The following is a 15425-nucleotide window of genomic DNA, read 5'->3' on the forward strand; positions in this document are numbered from 1 at the left end:
CACACTCCCGTCCCTAGTGCCTGGTCACATTCCCATCCCTAGTGCCTGGTCACATTCCCCTAGTGCCTGTTCACATTCCCATCCCTAGTGCCTGGTCACATTCCCATCCCTAGTGCCTGGTCACATTCCCATCCCTAGTGCCCCATCCCTAGTGCCTGGTCACATTCCCATCCCTAGTGCCTGGTCACATTCCCTAGTGCCTGGTCCCCCGTCCCTTGTGCCTGGTCACATTCCCGTCCCTAGTGCCTGGTCACATTCCCATCCCTAGTGCCTGGTCACATTCCCGTCCCTAGTGCCTGGTCACACTCCGTCCCTAGTGCCTGGTCACATTCCCATCCCTAGTGCCTGGTCACATTCCCATCCCCTGGTCACATGCCCCTGGTCACATTCCCATCCCTAGTGCCTGGTCACATTCCCATCCCTAGTGCCTGGTCACATTCCCATCCCTAGTGCCTGGTCACATTCCCATCCCTAGTGCCTGGTCACATTCCCATCCCTAGTGCCTGGTCACATTCCCATCCCTAGTGCCTGGTCACATTCCCATCCCTAGTGCCTGGTCACATTCCCATCCCTAGTGCCTGGTCACATTCCCATCCCTAGTGCCTGGTCACATTCCCATCCCTAGTGCCTGGTCACATTCCCATCCCTAGTGCCTGGTCACATTCCCATCCCTAGTGCCTGGTCACATTCCCATCCCTAGTGCCTGGTCACATTCCCATCCCTAGTGCCTGGTCACATTCCCATCCCTTGTGCCTGGTCACATTCCCATCCCTAGTGCCTGGTCACATTCCCATCCCTAGTGCCTGGTCACATTCCCATCCCTAGTGCCTGGTCACATTCCCATCCCTAGTGCCTGGTCACATTCCCATCCCTAGTGCCTGGTCACATTCCCATCCCTAGTGCCTGGTCACATTCCCATCCCTAGTGCCTGGTCACATTCCCGTCCCTAGTGCCTGGTCACATTCCCATCCCTAGTGCCTGGTCACACTCCCGTCCCTAGTGCGTGGTCACATTCCCATCCCTAGTGCCTGGTCACATTCCCATCCCTAGTGCCTGGTCACATTCCCATCCCTAGTGCCTGGTCACATTCCCATCCCTAGTGCCTGGTCACATTCCCATCCCTAGTGCCTGGTCACATTCCCGTCCCTAGTGCCTGGTCACATTCCCATCCCTAGTGCCTGGTCACATTCCCGTCCCTAGTGCCTGGTCACATTCCCATCCCTAGTGCCTGGTCACATTCCCATCCCTAGTGCCTGGTCACATTCCCATCCCTAGTGCCTGGTCACATTCCCATCCCTAGTGCTTGGTCACATTCCCATCCCTAGTGCCTGGTCACATTCCCATCCCTAGTGCCTGGTCACATTCCCATCCCTAATGCCTGGTCACATTCCCGTCCCTAGTGCCTGGTCACATTCCCATCCCTAGTGCCTGGTCACATTCCCATCCCTAGTGCCTGGTCACATTCCCATCCCTAGTGCCTGGTCACATTTCCATCCCTAGTGCCTGGTCACATTCCCATCCCTTGTGCCTGGTCACATTCCCATCCCTAGTGCCTGGTCACATTCCCATCCCTAGTGCCTGGTCACATTCCCATCCCTAGTGCCTGGTCACATTCCCATCCCTAGTGCCTGGTCACATTCCCATCCCTAGTGCCTGGTCACATTCCCATCCCTAGTGCCTGGTCACATTCCCATCCCTAGTGCCTGGTCACATTCCCATCCCTAGTGCCTGGTCACATTCCCATCCCTAGTGCCTGGTCACATTCCCCTAGTGCCTGGTCCATTCTAGTGCCTGGTCACATTCCCATCCCTAGTGCCTGGTCACATTCCCGTCCCTAGTGCCTGGTCACACTCCCATCCCTAGTGCCTGGTCACATTCCCATCCCTAGTGCCTGGTCACATTCCCATCCCTAGTGCCTGGTCACATTCCCATCCCTAGTGCCTGGTCACATTCCCATCCCTAGTGCCTGGTCACATTCCCATCCCTAGTGCCTGGTCACATTCCCATCCCTAGTGCCTGGTCACATTCCCGTCCCTAGTGCCTGGTCACACTCCCGTCCCTAGTGCCTGGTCACATTCCCATCCCTAGTGCCTGGTCACACTCCCATCCCTAGTGCCTGGTCACATTTCCATCCCTAGTGCCTGGTCACACTCCCATCCCTAGTGCCTGGTCACATTCCCGTCCCTAGTGCCTGGTCACATTCCCATCCCTAGTGCCTGGTCACATTCCCATCCCTAGTGCCTGGTCACATTCCCATCCCTAGTGCCTGGTCACATTCCCATCCCTAGTGCCTGGTCACATTCCCGTCCCTAGTGCCTGGTCACATTCCCATCCCTAGTGCCTGGTCACATTCCCATCCCTAGTGCCTGGTCACATTCCCATCCCTAGTGCCTGGTCACATTCCCATCCCTAGTGCCTGGTCACATTCCCATCCCTAGTGCCTGGTCACATTCCCATCCCTAGTGCCTGGTCACATTCCCATCCCTAGTGCCTGGTCACATTCCCATCCCTAGTGCCTGGTCACATTCCCATCCCTAGTGCCTGGTCACACTCCCGTCCCTAGTGCCTGGTCACATTCCCATCCCTAGTGCCTGGTCACACTCCCATCCCTAGTGCCTGGTCACATTCCCATCCCTAGTGCTTGGTCACACTCCCATCCCTAGTGCCTGGTCACACTCCCGTCCCTAGTGCCTGGTCACATTCCCATCCCTAGTGCCTGGTCACATTCCCATCCCTAGTGCCTGGTCACATTCCCATCCCTAGTGCCTGGTCACATTCCCATCCCTAGTGCCTGGTCACATTCCCATCCCTAGTGCCTGGTCACATTCCCATCCCTAGTGCCTGGTCACATTCCCATCCCTAGTGCCTGGTCACATTCCCATCCCTAGTGCCTGGTCACATTCCCATCCCTAGTGCCTGGTCACATTCCCATCCCTAGTGCCTGGTCACATTCCCATCCCTAGTGCCTGGTCACATTCCCATCCCTAGTGCCTGGTCACATTCCCATCCCTAGTGCCTGGTCACATTCCCATCCCTAGTGCCTGGTCACATTCCCATCCCTAGTGCCTGGTCACATTCCCGTCCCTTGTGCCTGGTCACATCCCCATCCCTAGTGCCTGGTCACATTCCCATCCCTAGTGCCTGGTCACATTCCCATCCCTAGTGCCTGGTCACATTCCCATCCCTAGTGCCTGGTCACATTCCCATCCCTAGTGCCTGGTCACATTCCCATCCCTAGTGCCTGGTCACACTCCGTCCCTAGTGCCTGGTCACATTCCCATCCCTAGTGCCTGGTCACATTCCCATCCCTAGTGCCTGGTCACATTCCCATCCCTAGTGCCTGGTCACATTCCCGTCCCTAGTGCCTGGTCACATTCCCATCCCTAGTGCCTGGTCACATTCCCATCCCTAGTGCCTGGTCACATTCCCATCCCTAGTGCCTGGTCACATTCCCATCCCTAGTGCCTGGTCACATTCCCATCCCTAGTGCCTGGTCACATTCCCCTAGTGCCTGGTCCCCCTGGTCACATTCCCGTCCCTAGTGCCTGGTCACATTCCCATCCCTAGTGCCTGGTCACACTCCCATCCCTTGTGCCTGGTCACATTCCCGTCCCTAGTGCCTGGTCACATTCCCATCCCTAGTGCCTGGTCACACTCCCATCCCTAGTGCCTGGTCACATTCCCGTCCCTAGTGCCTGGTCACATTCCCATCCCTAGTGCCTGGTCACATTCCCATCCCTAGTGCCTGGTCACATTCCCATCCCTAGTGCCTGGTCACATTCCCGTCCCTAGTGCCTGGTCACATTCCCATCCCTAGTGCCTGGTCACACTCCCATCCCTAGTGCCTGGTCACATTTCCATCCCTAGTGCTTGGTCACACTCCCATCCCTAGTGCCTGGTCACACTCCCGTCCCTAGTGCGTGGTCACATTCCCATCCATAGTGCCTGGTCACATTCCCATCCCTAGTGCCTGGTCACATTCCCATCCCTAGTGCCTGGTCACATTCCCGTCCCTAGTGCCTGGTCACATTCCCATCCCTAGTGCCTGGTCACATTCCCGTCCCTAGTGCCTGGTCACATTCCCATCCCTAGTGCCTGGTCACATTCCCGTCCCTAGTGCCTGGTCACATTCCCATCCCTAGTGCCTGGTCACATTCCCATCCCTAGTGCCTGGTCACATTCCCATCCCTAGTGCCTGGTCACATTCCCATCCCTAGTGCCTGGTCACATTCCCATCCCTAGTGCCTGGTCACATTCCCATCCCTAGTTCCTGGTCAGATTCCCATCCCTAATGCCTGGTCACATTCCCGTCCCTAGTGCCTGGTCACATTCCCATCCCTAGTGCCTGGTCACATTCCCATCCCTAGTGCCTGGTCACATTCCCATCCCTAGTGCCTGGTCACATTCCCATCCCTAGTGCCTGGTCACATTCCCGTCCCTTGTGCCTGGTCACACCCATCCCTAGTGCCTGGTCACATTCCCATCCCTAGTGCCTGGTCACATTCCCATCCCTAGTGCCTGGTCACATTCCCATCCCTAGTGCCTGGTCACATTCCCATCCCTAGTGCCTGGTCACATTCCCATCCCTAGTGCCTGGTCACATTCCCATCCCTAGTGCCTGGTCACACTCCCATCCCTAGTGCCTGGTCACATTCCCATCCCTAGTGCCTGGTCACATTCCCATCCCTAGTGCCTGGTCACATTCCCATCCCTAGTGCCTGGTCACATTCCCATCCATCCCCCTAGTGCCTGGTCACATTCCCATCCCTAGTGCCTGGTCACATTCCCATCCCTAGTGCCTGGTCACATTCCCATCCCTAGTGCCTGGTCACATTCCCATCCCTAGTGCCTGGTCACATTCCCATCCCTAGTGCCTGGTCACATTCCCATCCCTAGTGCCTGGTCACATTCCCATCCCTAGTGCCTGGTCACATTCCCATCCCTAGTGCCTGGTCACATGTGCCTGGTCACATTCCCATCCCTAGTGCCTGGTCACATTCCCATCCCTAGTGCCTGGTCACATTCCCATCCCTAGTGCCTGGTCACATTCCCATCCCTAGTGCCTGGTCACATTCCCATCCCTAGTGCCTGGTCACATTCCCGTCCCTAGTGCCTGGTCACATTCCCATCCCTAGTGCCTGGTCACATTCCCATCCCTAGTGCCTGGTCACATTCCCATCCCTAGTGCCTGGTCACATTCCCATCCCTAGTGCCTGGTCACATTCTCATCCCTAGTGCCTGGTCACATTCCCATCCCTAGTGCCTGGTCACATTCCCATCCCTAGTGCCTGGTCACATTCCCATCCCTAGTGCCTGGTCACATTCCCATCCCTAGTGCCTGGTCACATTCCCATCCCTAGTGCCTGGTCACATTCCCATCCCTAGTGCCTGGTCACATTCCCATCCCTAGTGCCTGGTCACATTCCCATCCCTAGTGCCTGGTCACATTCCCATCCCTAGTGCCTGGTCACATTCCCATCCCTAGTGCCTGGTCACATTCCCATCCCTAGTGCCTGGTCACATTCCCATCCCTAGTGCCTGGTCACATTCCCGTCCCTAGTGCCTGGTCACACTCCCGTCCCTAGTGCCTGGTCACATTCCCATCCCTAGTGCCTGGTCACATTCCCATCCCTTGTGCCTGGTCACATTCCCATCCCTAGTGCCTGGTCACATTCCCGTCCCTAGTGCCTGGTCACATTCCCATCCCTAGTGCCTGGTCACATTCCCATCCCTAGTGCCTGGTCACATTCCCATCCCTAATGCCTGGTCACATTCCCGTCCCTAGTGCCTGGTCACATTCCCATCCCTAGTGCCTGGTCACATTCCCATCCCTAGTGCCTGGTCACATTCCCATCCCTAGTGCCTGGTCACATTCCCATCCCTAGTGCCTGGTCACATTCCCATCCCTAGTGCCTGGTCACATTCCCATCCCTAGTGCCTGGTCACACTCCCATCCCTAGTGCCTGGTCACATTCCCATCCCTAGTGCCTGGTCACATTCCCATCCCTTGTGCCTGGTCACATTCCCATCCCTAGTGCCTGGTCACATTCCCGTCCCTAGTGCCTGGTCACATTCCCATCCCTAGTGCCTGGTCACATCCCATCCCTAGTGCCTGGTCACACTCCGTCCCTAGTGCCTGGTCACATTCCCATCCCTAGTGCCTGGTCAAACTCCCATCCCTAGTGCCTGGTCACACTCCCATCCCTAGTGCCTGGTCACATTCCCATCCCTAGTGCCTGGTCACATTCCCATCCCTAGTGCCTGGTCACATTCCCATCCCTAGTGCCTGGTCACATTCCTGGTGCCTGGTCACATTCCCATCCCTAGTGCCTGGTCACATTCCCATCCCTAGTGCCTGGTCACATTCCCATCCCTAGTGCCTGGTCACATTCCCATCCCTAGTGCCTGGTCACATTCCCATCCCTAGTGCCTGGTCACATTCCCATCCCTAGTGCCTGGTCACACTCCCGTCCCTAGTGCCTGGTCACATTCCCATCCCTAGTGCCTGGTCACATTCCCATCCCTAGTGCCTGGTCACATTCCCATCCCTAGTGCCTGGTCACATTCCCATCCCTAGTGCCTGGTCACACTCCCATCCCTAGTGCCTGGTCACACTCCCATCCCTAGTGCCTGGTCACACTCCCATCCCTAGTGCCTGGTCACATTCCCATCCCTAGTGCCTGGTCACACTCCCATCCCTAGTGCCTGGTCACACTCCCATCCCTAGTGCCTGGTCACATTCCCATCCCTAGTGCCTGGTCACATTCCCATCCCTAGTGCCTGGTCACATTCCCATCCCTAGTGCCTGGTCACACTCCCATCCCTAGTGCCTGGTCACATTCCCATCCCTAGTGCCTGGTCACACTCCCGTCCCTAGTGCCTGGTCACATTCCCATCCCTAGTGCCTGGTCACATTCCCATCCCTAGTGCCTGGTCACATTCCCATCCCTTGTGCCTGGTCACACTCCCATCCCTAGTGCCTGGTCACATTCCCATCCCTAGTGCCTGGTCACATTCCCATCCCTAGTGCCTGGTCACATTCCCATCCCTAGTGCCTGGTCACATTCCCATCCCTAGTGCCTGGTCACATTCCCATCCCTAGTGCCTGGTCACATTCCCATCCCTAGTGCCTGGTCACATTCCCATCCCTAGTGCCTGGTCACATTCCCGTCCCTAGTGCCTGGTCACATTCCCATCCCTAGTGCCTGGTCACACTCCCGTCCCTAGTGCCTGGTCACATTCCCATCCCTAGTGCCTGGTCACATTCCCATCCCTAGTGCCTGGTCACATTCCCATCCCTAGTGCCTGGTCACATTCCCATCCCTAATGCCTGGTCACATTCCCATCCCTAGTGCCTGGTCACATTCCCATCCCTAGTGCCTGGTCACATTCCCATCCCTAGTGCCTGGTCACATTCCCATCCCTAGTGCCTGGTCACATTCCCGTCCCTAGTGCCTGGTCACACTCCCATCCCTAGTGCCTGGTCACATTCCCATCCCTAGTGCCTGGTCACATTCCCATCCCTAGTGCCTGGTCACACTCCCATCCCTAGTGCCTGGTCACATTCCCATCCCTAGTGCCTGGTCACATTCCATCCCTAGTGCCTGGTCACATTCCCATCCCTAGTGCCTGGTCACATTCCCATCCCTAGTGCCTGGTCACATTCCCATCCCTAGTGCCTGGTCACACTCCCATCCCTAGTGCCTGGTCACATTTCCATCCCTAGTGCCTGGTCACATTCCCATCCCTAGTGCCTGGTCACATTCCCGTCCCTAGTGCCTGGTCACATTCCCATCCCCTAGTGCCTGGTCACATTCCCATCCCTAGTGCCTGGTCACATTCCCATCCCTAGTGCCTGGTCACATTCCCATCCCTAGTGCCTGGTCACATTCCCATCCCTAGTGCCTGGTCACATTCCCATCCCTAGTGCCTGGTCACATTCCCATCCCTAGTGCCTGGTCACATTCCCATCCCTAGTGCCTGGTCAGATTCCCATCCCTAATGCCTGGTCACATTCCCATCCCTAATGCCTGGTCACATTCCCATCCCTAGTGCCTGGTCACATTCCCATCCCTAGTGCCTGGTCACATTCCCATCCCTAGTGCCTGGTCACATTCCCATCCCTAGTGCCTGGTCACATTCCCATCCCTAGTGCCTGGTCACATTCCCGTCCCTTGTGCCTGGTCACACTCCCGTCCCTAGTGCCTGGTCACATTCCCATCCCTAGTGCCTGGTCACATTCCCATCCCTAGTGCCTGTTCACATTCCCATCCCTAGTGCCTGGTCACATTCCCATCCCTAGTGCCTGGTCACATTCCCGTCCCTAGTGCCTGGTCACACTCCCATCCCTAGTGCCTGGTCACATTCCCATCCCTAGTGCCTGGTCACATTCCCATCCCTAGTGCCTGGTCACATTCCCATCCCTAGTGCCTGGTCACATTCCCATCCCTAGTGCCTGGTCACATTCCCATCCCTAGTGCCTGGTCACATTCCCGTCCCTAGTGCCTGGTCACATTCCCATCCCTAGTGCCTGGTCACATTCCCATCCCTAGTGCCTGGTCACATTCCCATCCCTAGTGCCTGGTCACATTCCCATCCCTAGTGCCTGGTCACATTCCCATCCCTAGTGCCTGGTCACACTCCCATCCCTAGTGCCTGGTCACATTCCCATCCCTAGTGCCTGGTCACACTCCCATCCCTAGTGCCTGGTCACACTCCCATCCCTAGTGCCTGGTCACATTCCCATCCCTAGTGCCTGGTCACATTCCCATCCCTAGTGCCTGGTCACATTCCCATCCCTAGTGCCTGGTCACATTCCCGTCCCTAGTGCCTGGTCACATTCCCATCCCTAGTGCCTGGTCACATTCCCATCCCTAGTGCCTGGTCACATTCCCATCCCTAGTGCCTGGTCACATTCCCATCCCTAGTGCCTGGTCACATTCCCATCCCTAGTGCCTGGTCACATTCCCATCCCTAGTGCCTGGTCACATTCCCATCCCTAGTGCCTGGTCACATTCCCGTCCCTAGTGCCTGTTCACACTCCCGTCCCTAGTGCCTGGTCACATTCCCATCCCTAGTGCCTGGTCACATTCCCATCCCTAGTGCCTGGTCACATTCCCATCCCTAGTGCCTGGTCACATTCCCATCCCTAGTGCCTGGTCACATTCCCATCCCTAGTGCCTGGTCACATTCCCATCCCTAGTGCCTGGTCACATTCCCATCCCTAGTGCCTGGTCACATTCCCATCCCTAGTGCCTGGTCACATTCCCATCCCTTGTGCCTGGTCACACTCCCGTCCCTAGTGCCTGGTCACACTCCCATCCCTAGTGCCTGGTCACACTCCCATCCCTAGTGCCTGGTCACATTCCCATCCCTTGTGCCTGGTCACACTCCCATCCCTAGTGCCTGGTCACACTCCCGTCCCTAGTGCCTGGTCACATTCCCATCCCTAGTGCCTGGTCACACTCCCATCCCTAGTGCCTGGTCACACTCCCATCCCTAGTGCCTGGTCACATTCCCATCCCTAGTGCCTGGTCACATTCCCATCCCTAGTGCCTGGTCACATTCCCATCCCTAGTGCCTGGTCACATTCCCATCCCTAGTGCCTGGTCACATTCCCATCCCTAGTGCCTGGTCACATTCCCATCCCTAGTGCCTGGTCACATTCCCATCCCTAGTGCCTGGTCACATTCCCGTCCCCTAGTGCCTGGTCACATTCCCATCCCTAGTGCCTGGTCACATTCCCATCCCTAGTGCCTGGTCACATTCCCATCCCTAGTGCCTGGTCACATTCCCATCCCTAGTGCCTGGTCACATTCCCATCCCTAGTGCCTGGTCACATTCCCATCCCTAGTGCCTGGTCACATTCCCATCCCTAGTGCCTGGTCACATTCCCATCCCTAGTGCCTGGTCACATTCCCATCCCTAGTGCCTGGTCACATTCCCATCCCTAGTGCCTGGTCACATTCCCATCCCTAGTGCCTGGTCACACTCCCATCCCTAGTGCCTGGTCACATTCCGTCCCTAGTGCGTGGTCCATTCCCATCCCTAGTGCCTGGTCACATTCCCATCCCTAGTGCCTGGTCACATTCCCATCCCTAGTGCCTGGTCACATTCCCGTCCCTAGTGCCTGGTCACATTCCCATCCCTAGTGCCTGGTCACATTCCCATCCCTAGTGCCTGGTCACATTCCCATCCCTAGTGCCTGGTCACATTCCCATCCCTAGTGCCTGGTCACATTCCCATCCCTAGTGCCTGGTCACATTCCCATCCCTAGTGCCTGGTCACATTCCCATCCCTAGTGCCTGGTCACATTCCCATCCCTAGTGCCTGGTCACATTCCCATCCCTAGTGCCTGGTCACATTCCCATCCCTAGTGCCTGGTCACATTCCCATCCCTAGTGCCTGGTCACATTCCCATCCCTAGTGCCTGGTCACATTCCCATCCCTAGTGCCTGGTCACATTCCCATCCCTAGTGCCTGGTCACATTCCCATCCCTAGTGCCTGGTCACATTCCCGTCCCTAGTGCCTGGTCACATTCCCATCCCTAGTGCCTGGTCACATTCCCATCCCTAGTGCCTGGTCACATTCCCATCCCTAGTGCCTGGTCACATTCCCATCCCTAGTGCCTGGTCACATTCCCATCCCTAGTGCCTGGTCACACTCCCATCCCTAGTGCCTGGTCACATTCCCATCCCTTGTGCCTGGTCACATTCCCATCCCTTCTGCCTGGTCACATTCCCATCCCTAGTGCCTGGTCACACTCCCGTCCCTAGTGCCTGGTCACACTCCCATCCCTTGTGCCTGGTCACACTCCCATCCCTAGTGCCTGGTCACATTCCCATCCCTTGTGCCTGGTCACACTCCCGTCCCTAGTGCCTGGTCACACTCCCATCCCTTGTGCCTGGTCACACTCCCGTCCCTAGTGCCTGGTCACACTCCCGTCCCTAGTGCTTGGTCACATTCCCATCCCTTGTGCCTGGTCACATTCCCATCCCTAGTGCCTGGTCACATTCCCATCCCTTGTGCCTGGTCACACTCCCGTCCCTAGTGCCTGGTCACATTCCCATCCCTAGTGCCTGGTCACATTCCCATCCCTAGTGCCTGGTCACATTCCCATCCCTAGTGCCTGGTCACATTCCCATCCCTAGTGCCTGGTCACATTCCCATCCCTAGTGCCTGGTCACATTCCCATCCCTAGTGCCTGGTCACATTCCCATCCCTAGTGCCTGGTCACATTCCCATCCCTAGTGCCTGGTCACATTCCCATCCCTAGTGCCTGGTCACATTCCCATCCCTAGTGCCTGGTCACATTCCCATCCCTAGTGCCTGGTCACATTCCCATCCCCTAGTGCCTGGTCACATTCCCATCCCTAGTGCCTGGTCACATTCCCATCCCTAGTGCCTGGTCACATTCCCATCCCTAGTGCCTGGTCACACTCCCCCCTAGTGCCTGGTCACATTCCCATCCCTAGTGCCTGGTCACATTCCCATCCCTAGTGCCTGGTCACATTCCCATCCCTAGTGCCTGGTCACATTCCCATCCCTAGTGCCTGGTCACATTCCCATCCCTAGTGCCTGGTCACATTCCCATCCCTAGTGCCTGGTCACATTCCCATCCCTAGTGCCTGGTCACATTCCCATCCCTAGTGCCTGGTCACATTCCCATCCCTAGTGCCTGGTCACATTCCCATCCCTAGTGCCTGGTCACATTCCCATCCCTAGTGCCTGGTCACATTCCCATCCCTAGTGCCTGGTCACATTCCCATCCCTAGTGCCTGGTCACACTCCCATCCCTAGTGCCTGGTCACATTCCCATCCCTAGTGCCTGGTCACATTCCCATCCCTAGTGCCTGGTCACATCCCATCCCTAGTGCCTGGTCACATTCCCATCCCTAGTGCCTGGTCACATCCCATCCCTAGTGCCTGGTCACATTCCCGTCCCTAGTGCCTGGTCACATTCCCATCCCTAGTGCCTGGTCACATTCCCATCCCTAGTGCCTGGTCACATTCCCATCCCTAGTGCCTGGTCACATTCCCATCCCTAGTGCCTGGTCACATTCCCATCCCTAGTGCCTGGTCACATTCCCCTATCCCCCCCGTGCCTGGTCACACTCCCATCCCTAGTGCCTGGTCACATTCCCATCCCTAGTGCCTGGTCACATTCCCATCCCTAGTGCCTGGTCACACTCCCATCCCTAGTGCCTGGTCACACTCCCATCCCTAGTGCCTGGTCACATTCCCATCCCTAGTGCCTGGTCACACTCCCGTCCCTAGTGCCTGGTCACATTCCCATCCCTAGTGCCTGGTCACACTCCCATCCCTAGTGCCTGGTCACATTCCCATCCCTAGTGCCTGGTCACATTCCCATCCCTAGTGCCTGGTCACATTCCCATCCCTAGTGCCCCCATCCCTAGTGCCTGGTCACATTCCCATCCCTAGTGCCTGGTCACATTCCCATCCCTAGTGCCTGGTCACATTCCCGTCCCTAGTGCCTGGTCACATTCCCATCCCTAGTGCCTGGTCACATTCCCATCCCTAGTGCCTGGTCACATTCCCATCCCTAGTGCCTGGTCACATTCCCATCCCTAGTGCCTGGTCACACTCCCGTCCCTAGTGCCTGGTCACACTCCCGTCCCTAGTGCCTGGTCACATTCCCATCCCTAGTGCCTGGTCACATTCCCATCCCTAGTGCCTGGTCATTCCCATCCCTAGTGCCTGGTCACACTCCCATCCCTAGTGCCTGGTCACATTCCATCCCTAGTGCCTGGTCACATTCCCATCCCTAGTGCCTGGTCACACTCCCATCCCTAGTGCCTGGTCACATTCCCATCCCTAGTGCCTGGTCACATTCCCATCCCTAGTGCCTGGTCACATTCCCATCCCTAGTGCCTGGTCACATTCCCATCCCTAGTGCCTGGTCACATTCCCATCCCTAGTGCCTGGTCACATTCCCTGTCCCTAGTGCCTGGTCACATTCCCATCCCTAGTGCCTGGTCACATTCCCATCCCTAGTGCCTGGTCACATTCCCATCCCTAGTGCCTGGTCACATTCCCATCCCTAGTGCCTGGTCACATTCCCATCCCTAGTGCCTGGTCACATTCCCATCCCTAGTGCCTGGTCACATTCCCATCCCTAGTGCCTGGTCACATTCCCATCCCTCCCTGCCTGGTCACATTCCCATCCCTAATGCCTGGTCACATTCCCGTCCCTAGTGCCTGGTCACATTCCCATCCCTAGTGCCTGGTCACATTCCCATCCCTAGTGCCTGGTCACATTCCCATCCCTAGTGCCTGGTCACATTCCCATCCCTAGTGCCTGGTCACATTCCCATCCCTAGTGCCTGGTCACACTCCCATCCCTAGTGCCTGGTCACATTCCCATCCCTAGTGCCTGGTCACATTCCCATCCCTAGTGCCTGGTCACATTCCCATCCCTAGTGCCTGGTCACATTCCCATCCCTAGTGCCTGGTCACACTCCCATCCCTAGTGCCTGGTCACATTCCCATCCCTAGTGCCTGGTCACATTCCATCCCTAGTGCCTGGTCACATTCCCATCCCTAGTGCCTGGTCACATTCCCATCCCTAGTGCCTGGTCACATTCCCATCCCTAGTGCCTGGTCACATTTCCATCCCTAGTGCCTGGTCACATTCCCATCCCTAGTGCCTGGTCACATTCCCATCCCTAGTGCCTGGTCACATTCCCATCCCTAGTGCCTGGTCACATTCCCATCCCTAGTGCCTGGTCACATCCCATCCCTAGTGCCTGGTCACATTCCCATCCCTAGTGCCTGGTCACATTCCCATCCCTAGTGCCTGGTCACATTCCCATCCCTAGTGCCTGGTCACATTCCCATCCCTAGTGCCTGGTCACATTCCCATCCCTAGTGCCTGGTCACATTCCCATCCCTAGTGCCTGGTCACATTCCCATCCCTAGTGCCTGGTCACATTCCCGTCCCTAGTGCCTGGTCACATTCCCATCCCTAGTGCCTGGTCACATTCCCATCCCTAGTGCCTGGTCACATTCCCATCCCTAGTGCCTGGTCACATTCCCATCCCTAGTGCCTGGTCACATTCCCGTCCCTTGTGCCTGGTCACACTCCCGTCCCTAGTGCCTGGTCACATTCCCATCCCTAGTGCCTGGTCACATTCCCATCCCTAGTGCCTGGTCACATTCCCATCCCTAGTGCCTGGTCACATTCCCATCCCTAGTGCCTGGTCACATTCCCATCCCTAGTGCCTGGTCACATCCCATCCCTAGTGCCTGGTCACATTCCCATCCCTAGTGCCTGGTCACATTCCCATCCCTAGTGCCTGGTCACATTCCCATCCCTAGTGCCTGGTCACATTCCCATCCCTAGTGCCTGGTCACATTCCCATCCCTAGTGCCTGGTCACATTCCCGTCCCTAGTGCCTGGTCACATTCCCATCCCTAGTGCCTGGTCACATTCCCATCCCTAGTGCCTGGTCACATTCCCATCCCTAGTGCCTGGTCACATTCCCATCCCTAGTGCCTGGTCACATTCCCATCCCTAGTGCCTGGTCACATTCCCATCCCTAGTGCCTGGTCACATTCCCATCCCTAGTGCCTGGTCACATTCCCATCCCTAGTGCCTGGTCACATTCCCATCCCTAGTGCCTGGTCACATTCCCATCCCTAGTGCCTGGTCACATTCCCATCCCTAGTGCCTGGTCACATTCCCATCCCTAGTGCCTGGTCACATTCCCATCCCTAGTGCCTGGTCACATTCCCATCCCTAGTGCCTGGTCACATTCCCGTCCCTAGTGCCTGGTCACACTCCCGTCCCTAGTGCCTGGTCACACTCCCGTCCCTAGTGCCTGGTCACATTCCCATCCCTTGTGCCTGGTCACATTCCCATCCCTAGTGCCTGGTCACACTCCCATCCCTAGTGCCTGGTCACATTCCCATCCCTAGTGCCTGGTCACATTCCCATCCCTAGTGCCTGGTCACATTCCCATCCCTAGTGCCTGGTCACATTCCCATCCCTAGTGCCTGGTCACATTCCCATCCCTAGTGCCTGGTCACATTCCCATCCCTAGTGCCTGGTCACATTCCCATCCCTAGTGCCTGGTCACATTCCCATCCCTAGTGCCTGGTCACATTCCCATCCCTAGTGCCTGGTCACATTCCCATCCCTAGTGCCTGGTCACATTCCCATCCCTTGTGCCTGGTCACACTCCCATCCCTAGTGCCTGGTCACACTCCCGTCCCTAGTGCCTGGTCACATTCCCATCCCTAGTGCCTGGTCACATTCCCATCCCTAGTGCCTGGTCACATTCCCATCCCTAGTGCCTGGTCACATTTCCGTCCCTAGTGCCTGGTCACATCCCATCCCTAGTGCCTGGTCACATCCCATCCCTAGTGCCTGGTCACATTCCCATCCCTAGTGCCTGGTCACATT

This window comes from Oncorhynchus keta, chromosome 8, assembly GCF_023373465.1.
Source record: "Oncorhynchus keta strain PuntledgeMale-10-30-2019 chromosome 8, Oket_V2, whole genome shotgun sequence".
Taxonomy (NCBI): domain Eukaryota; kingdom Metazoa; phylum Chordata; class Actinopteri; order Salmoniformes; family Salmonidae; genus Oncorhynchus; species Oncorhynchus keta.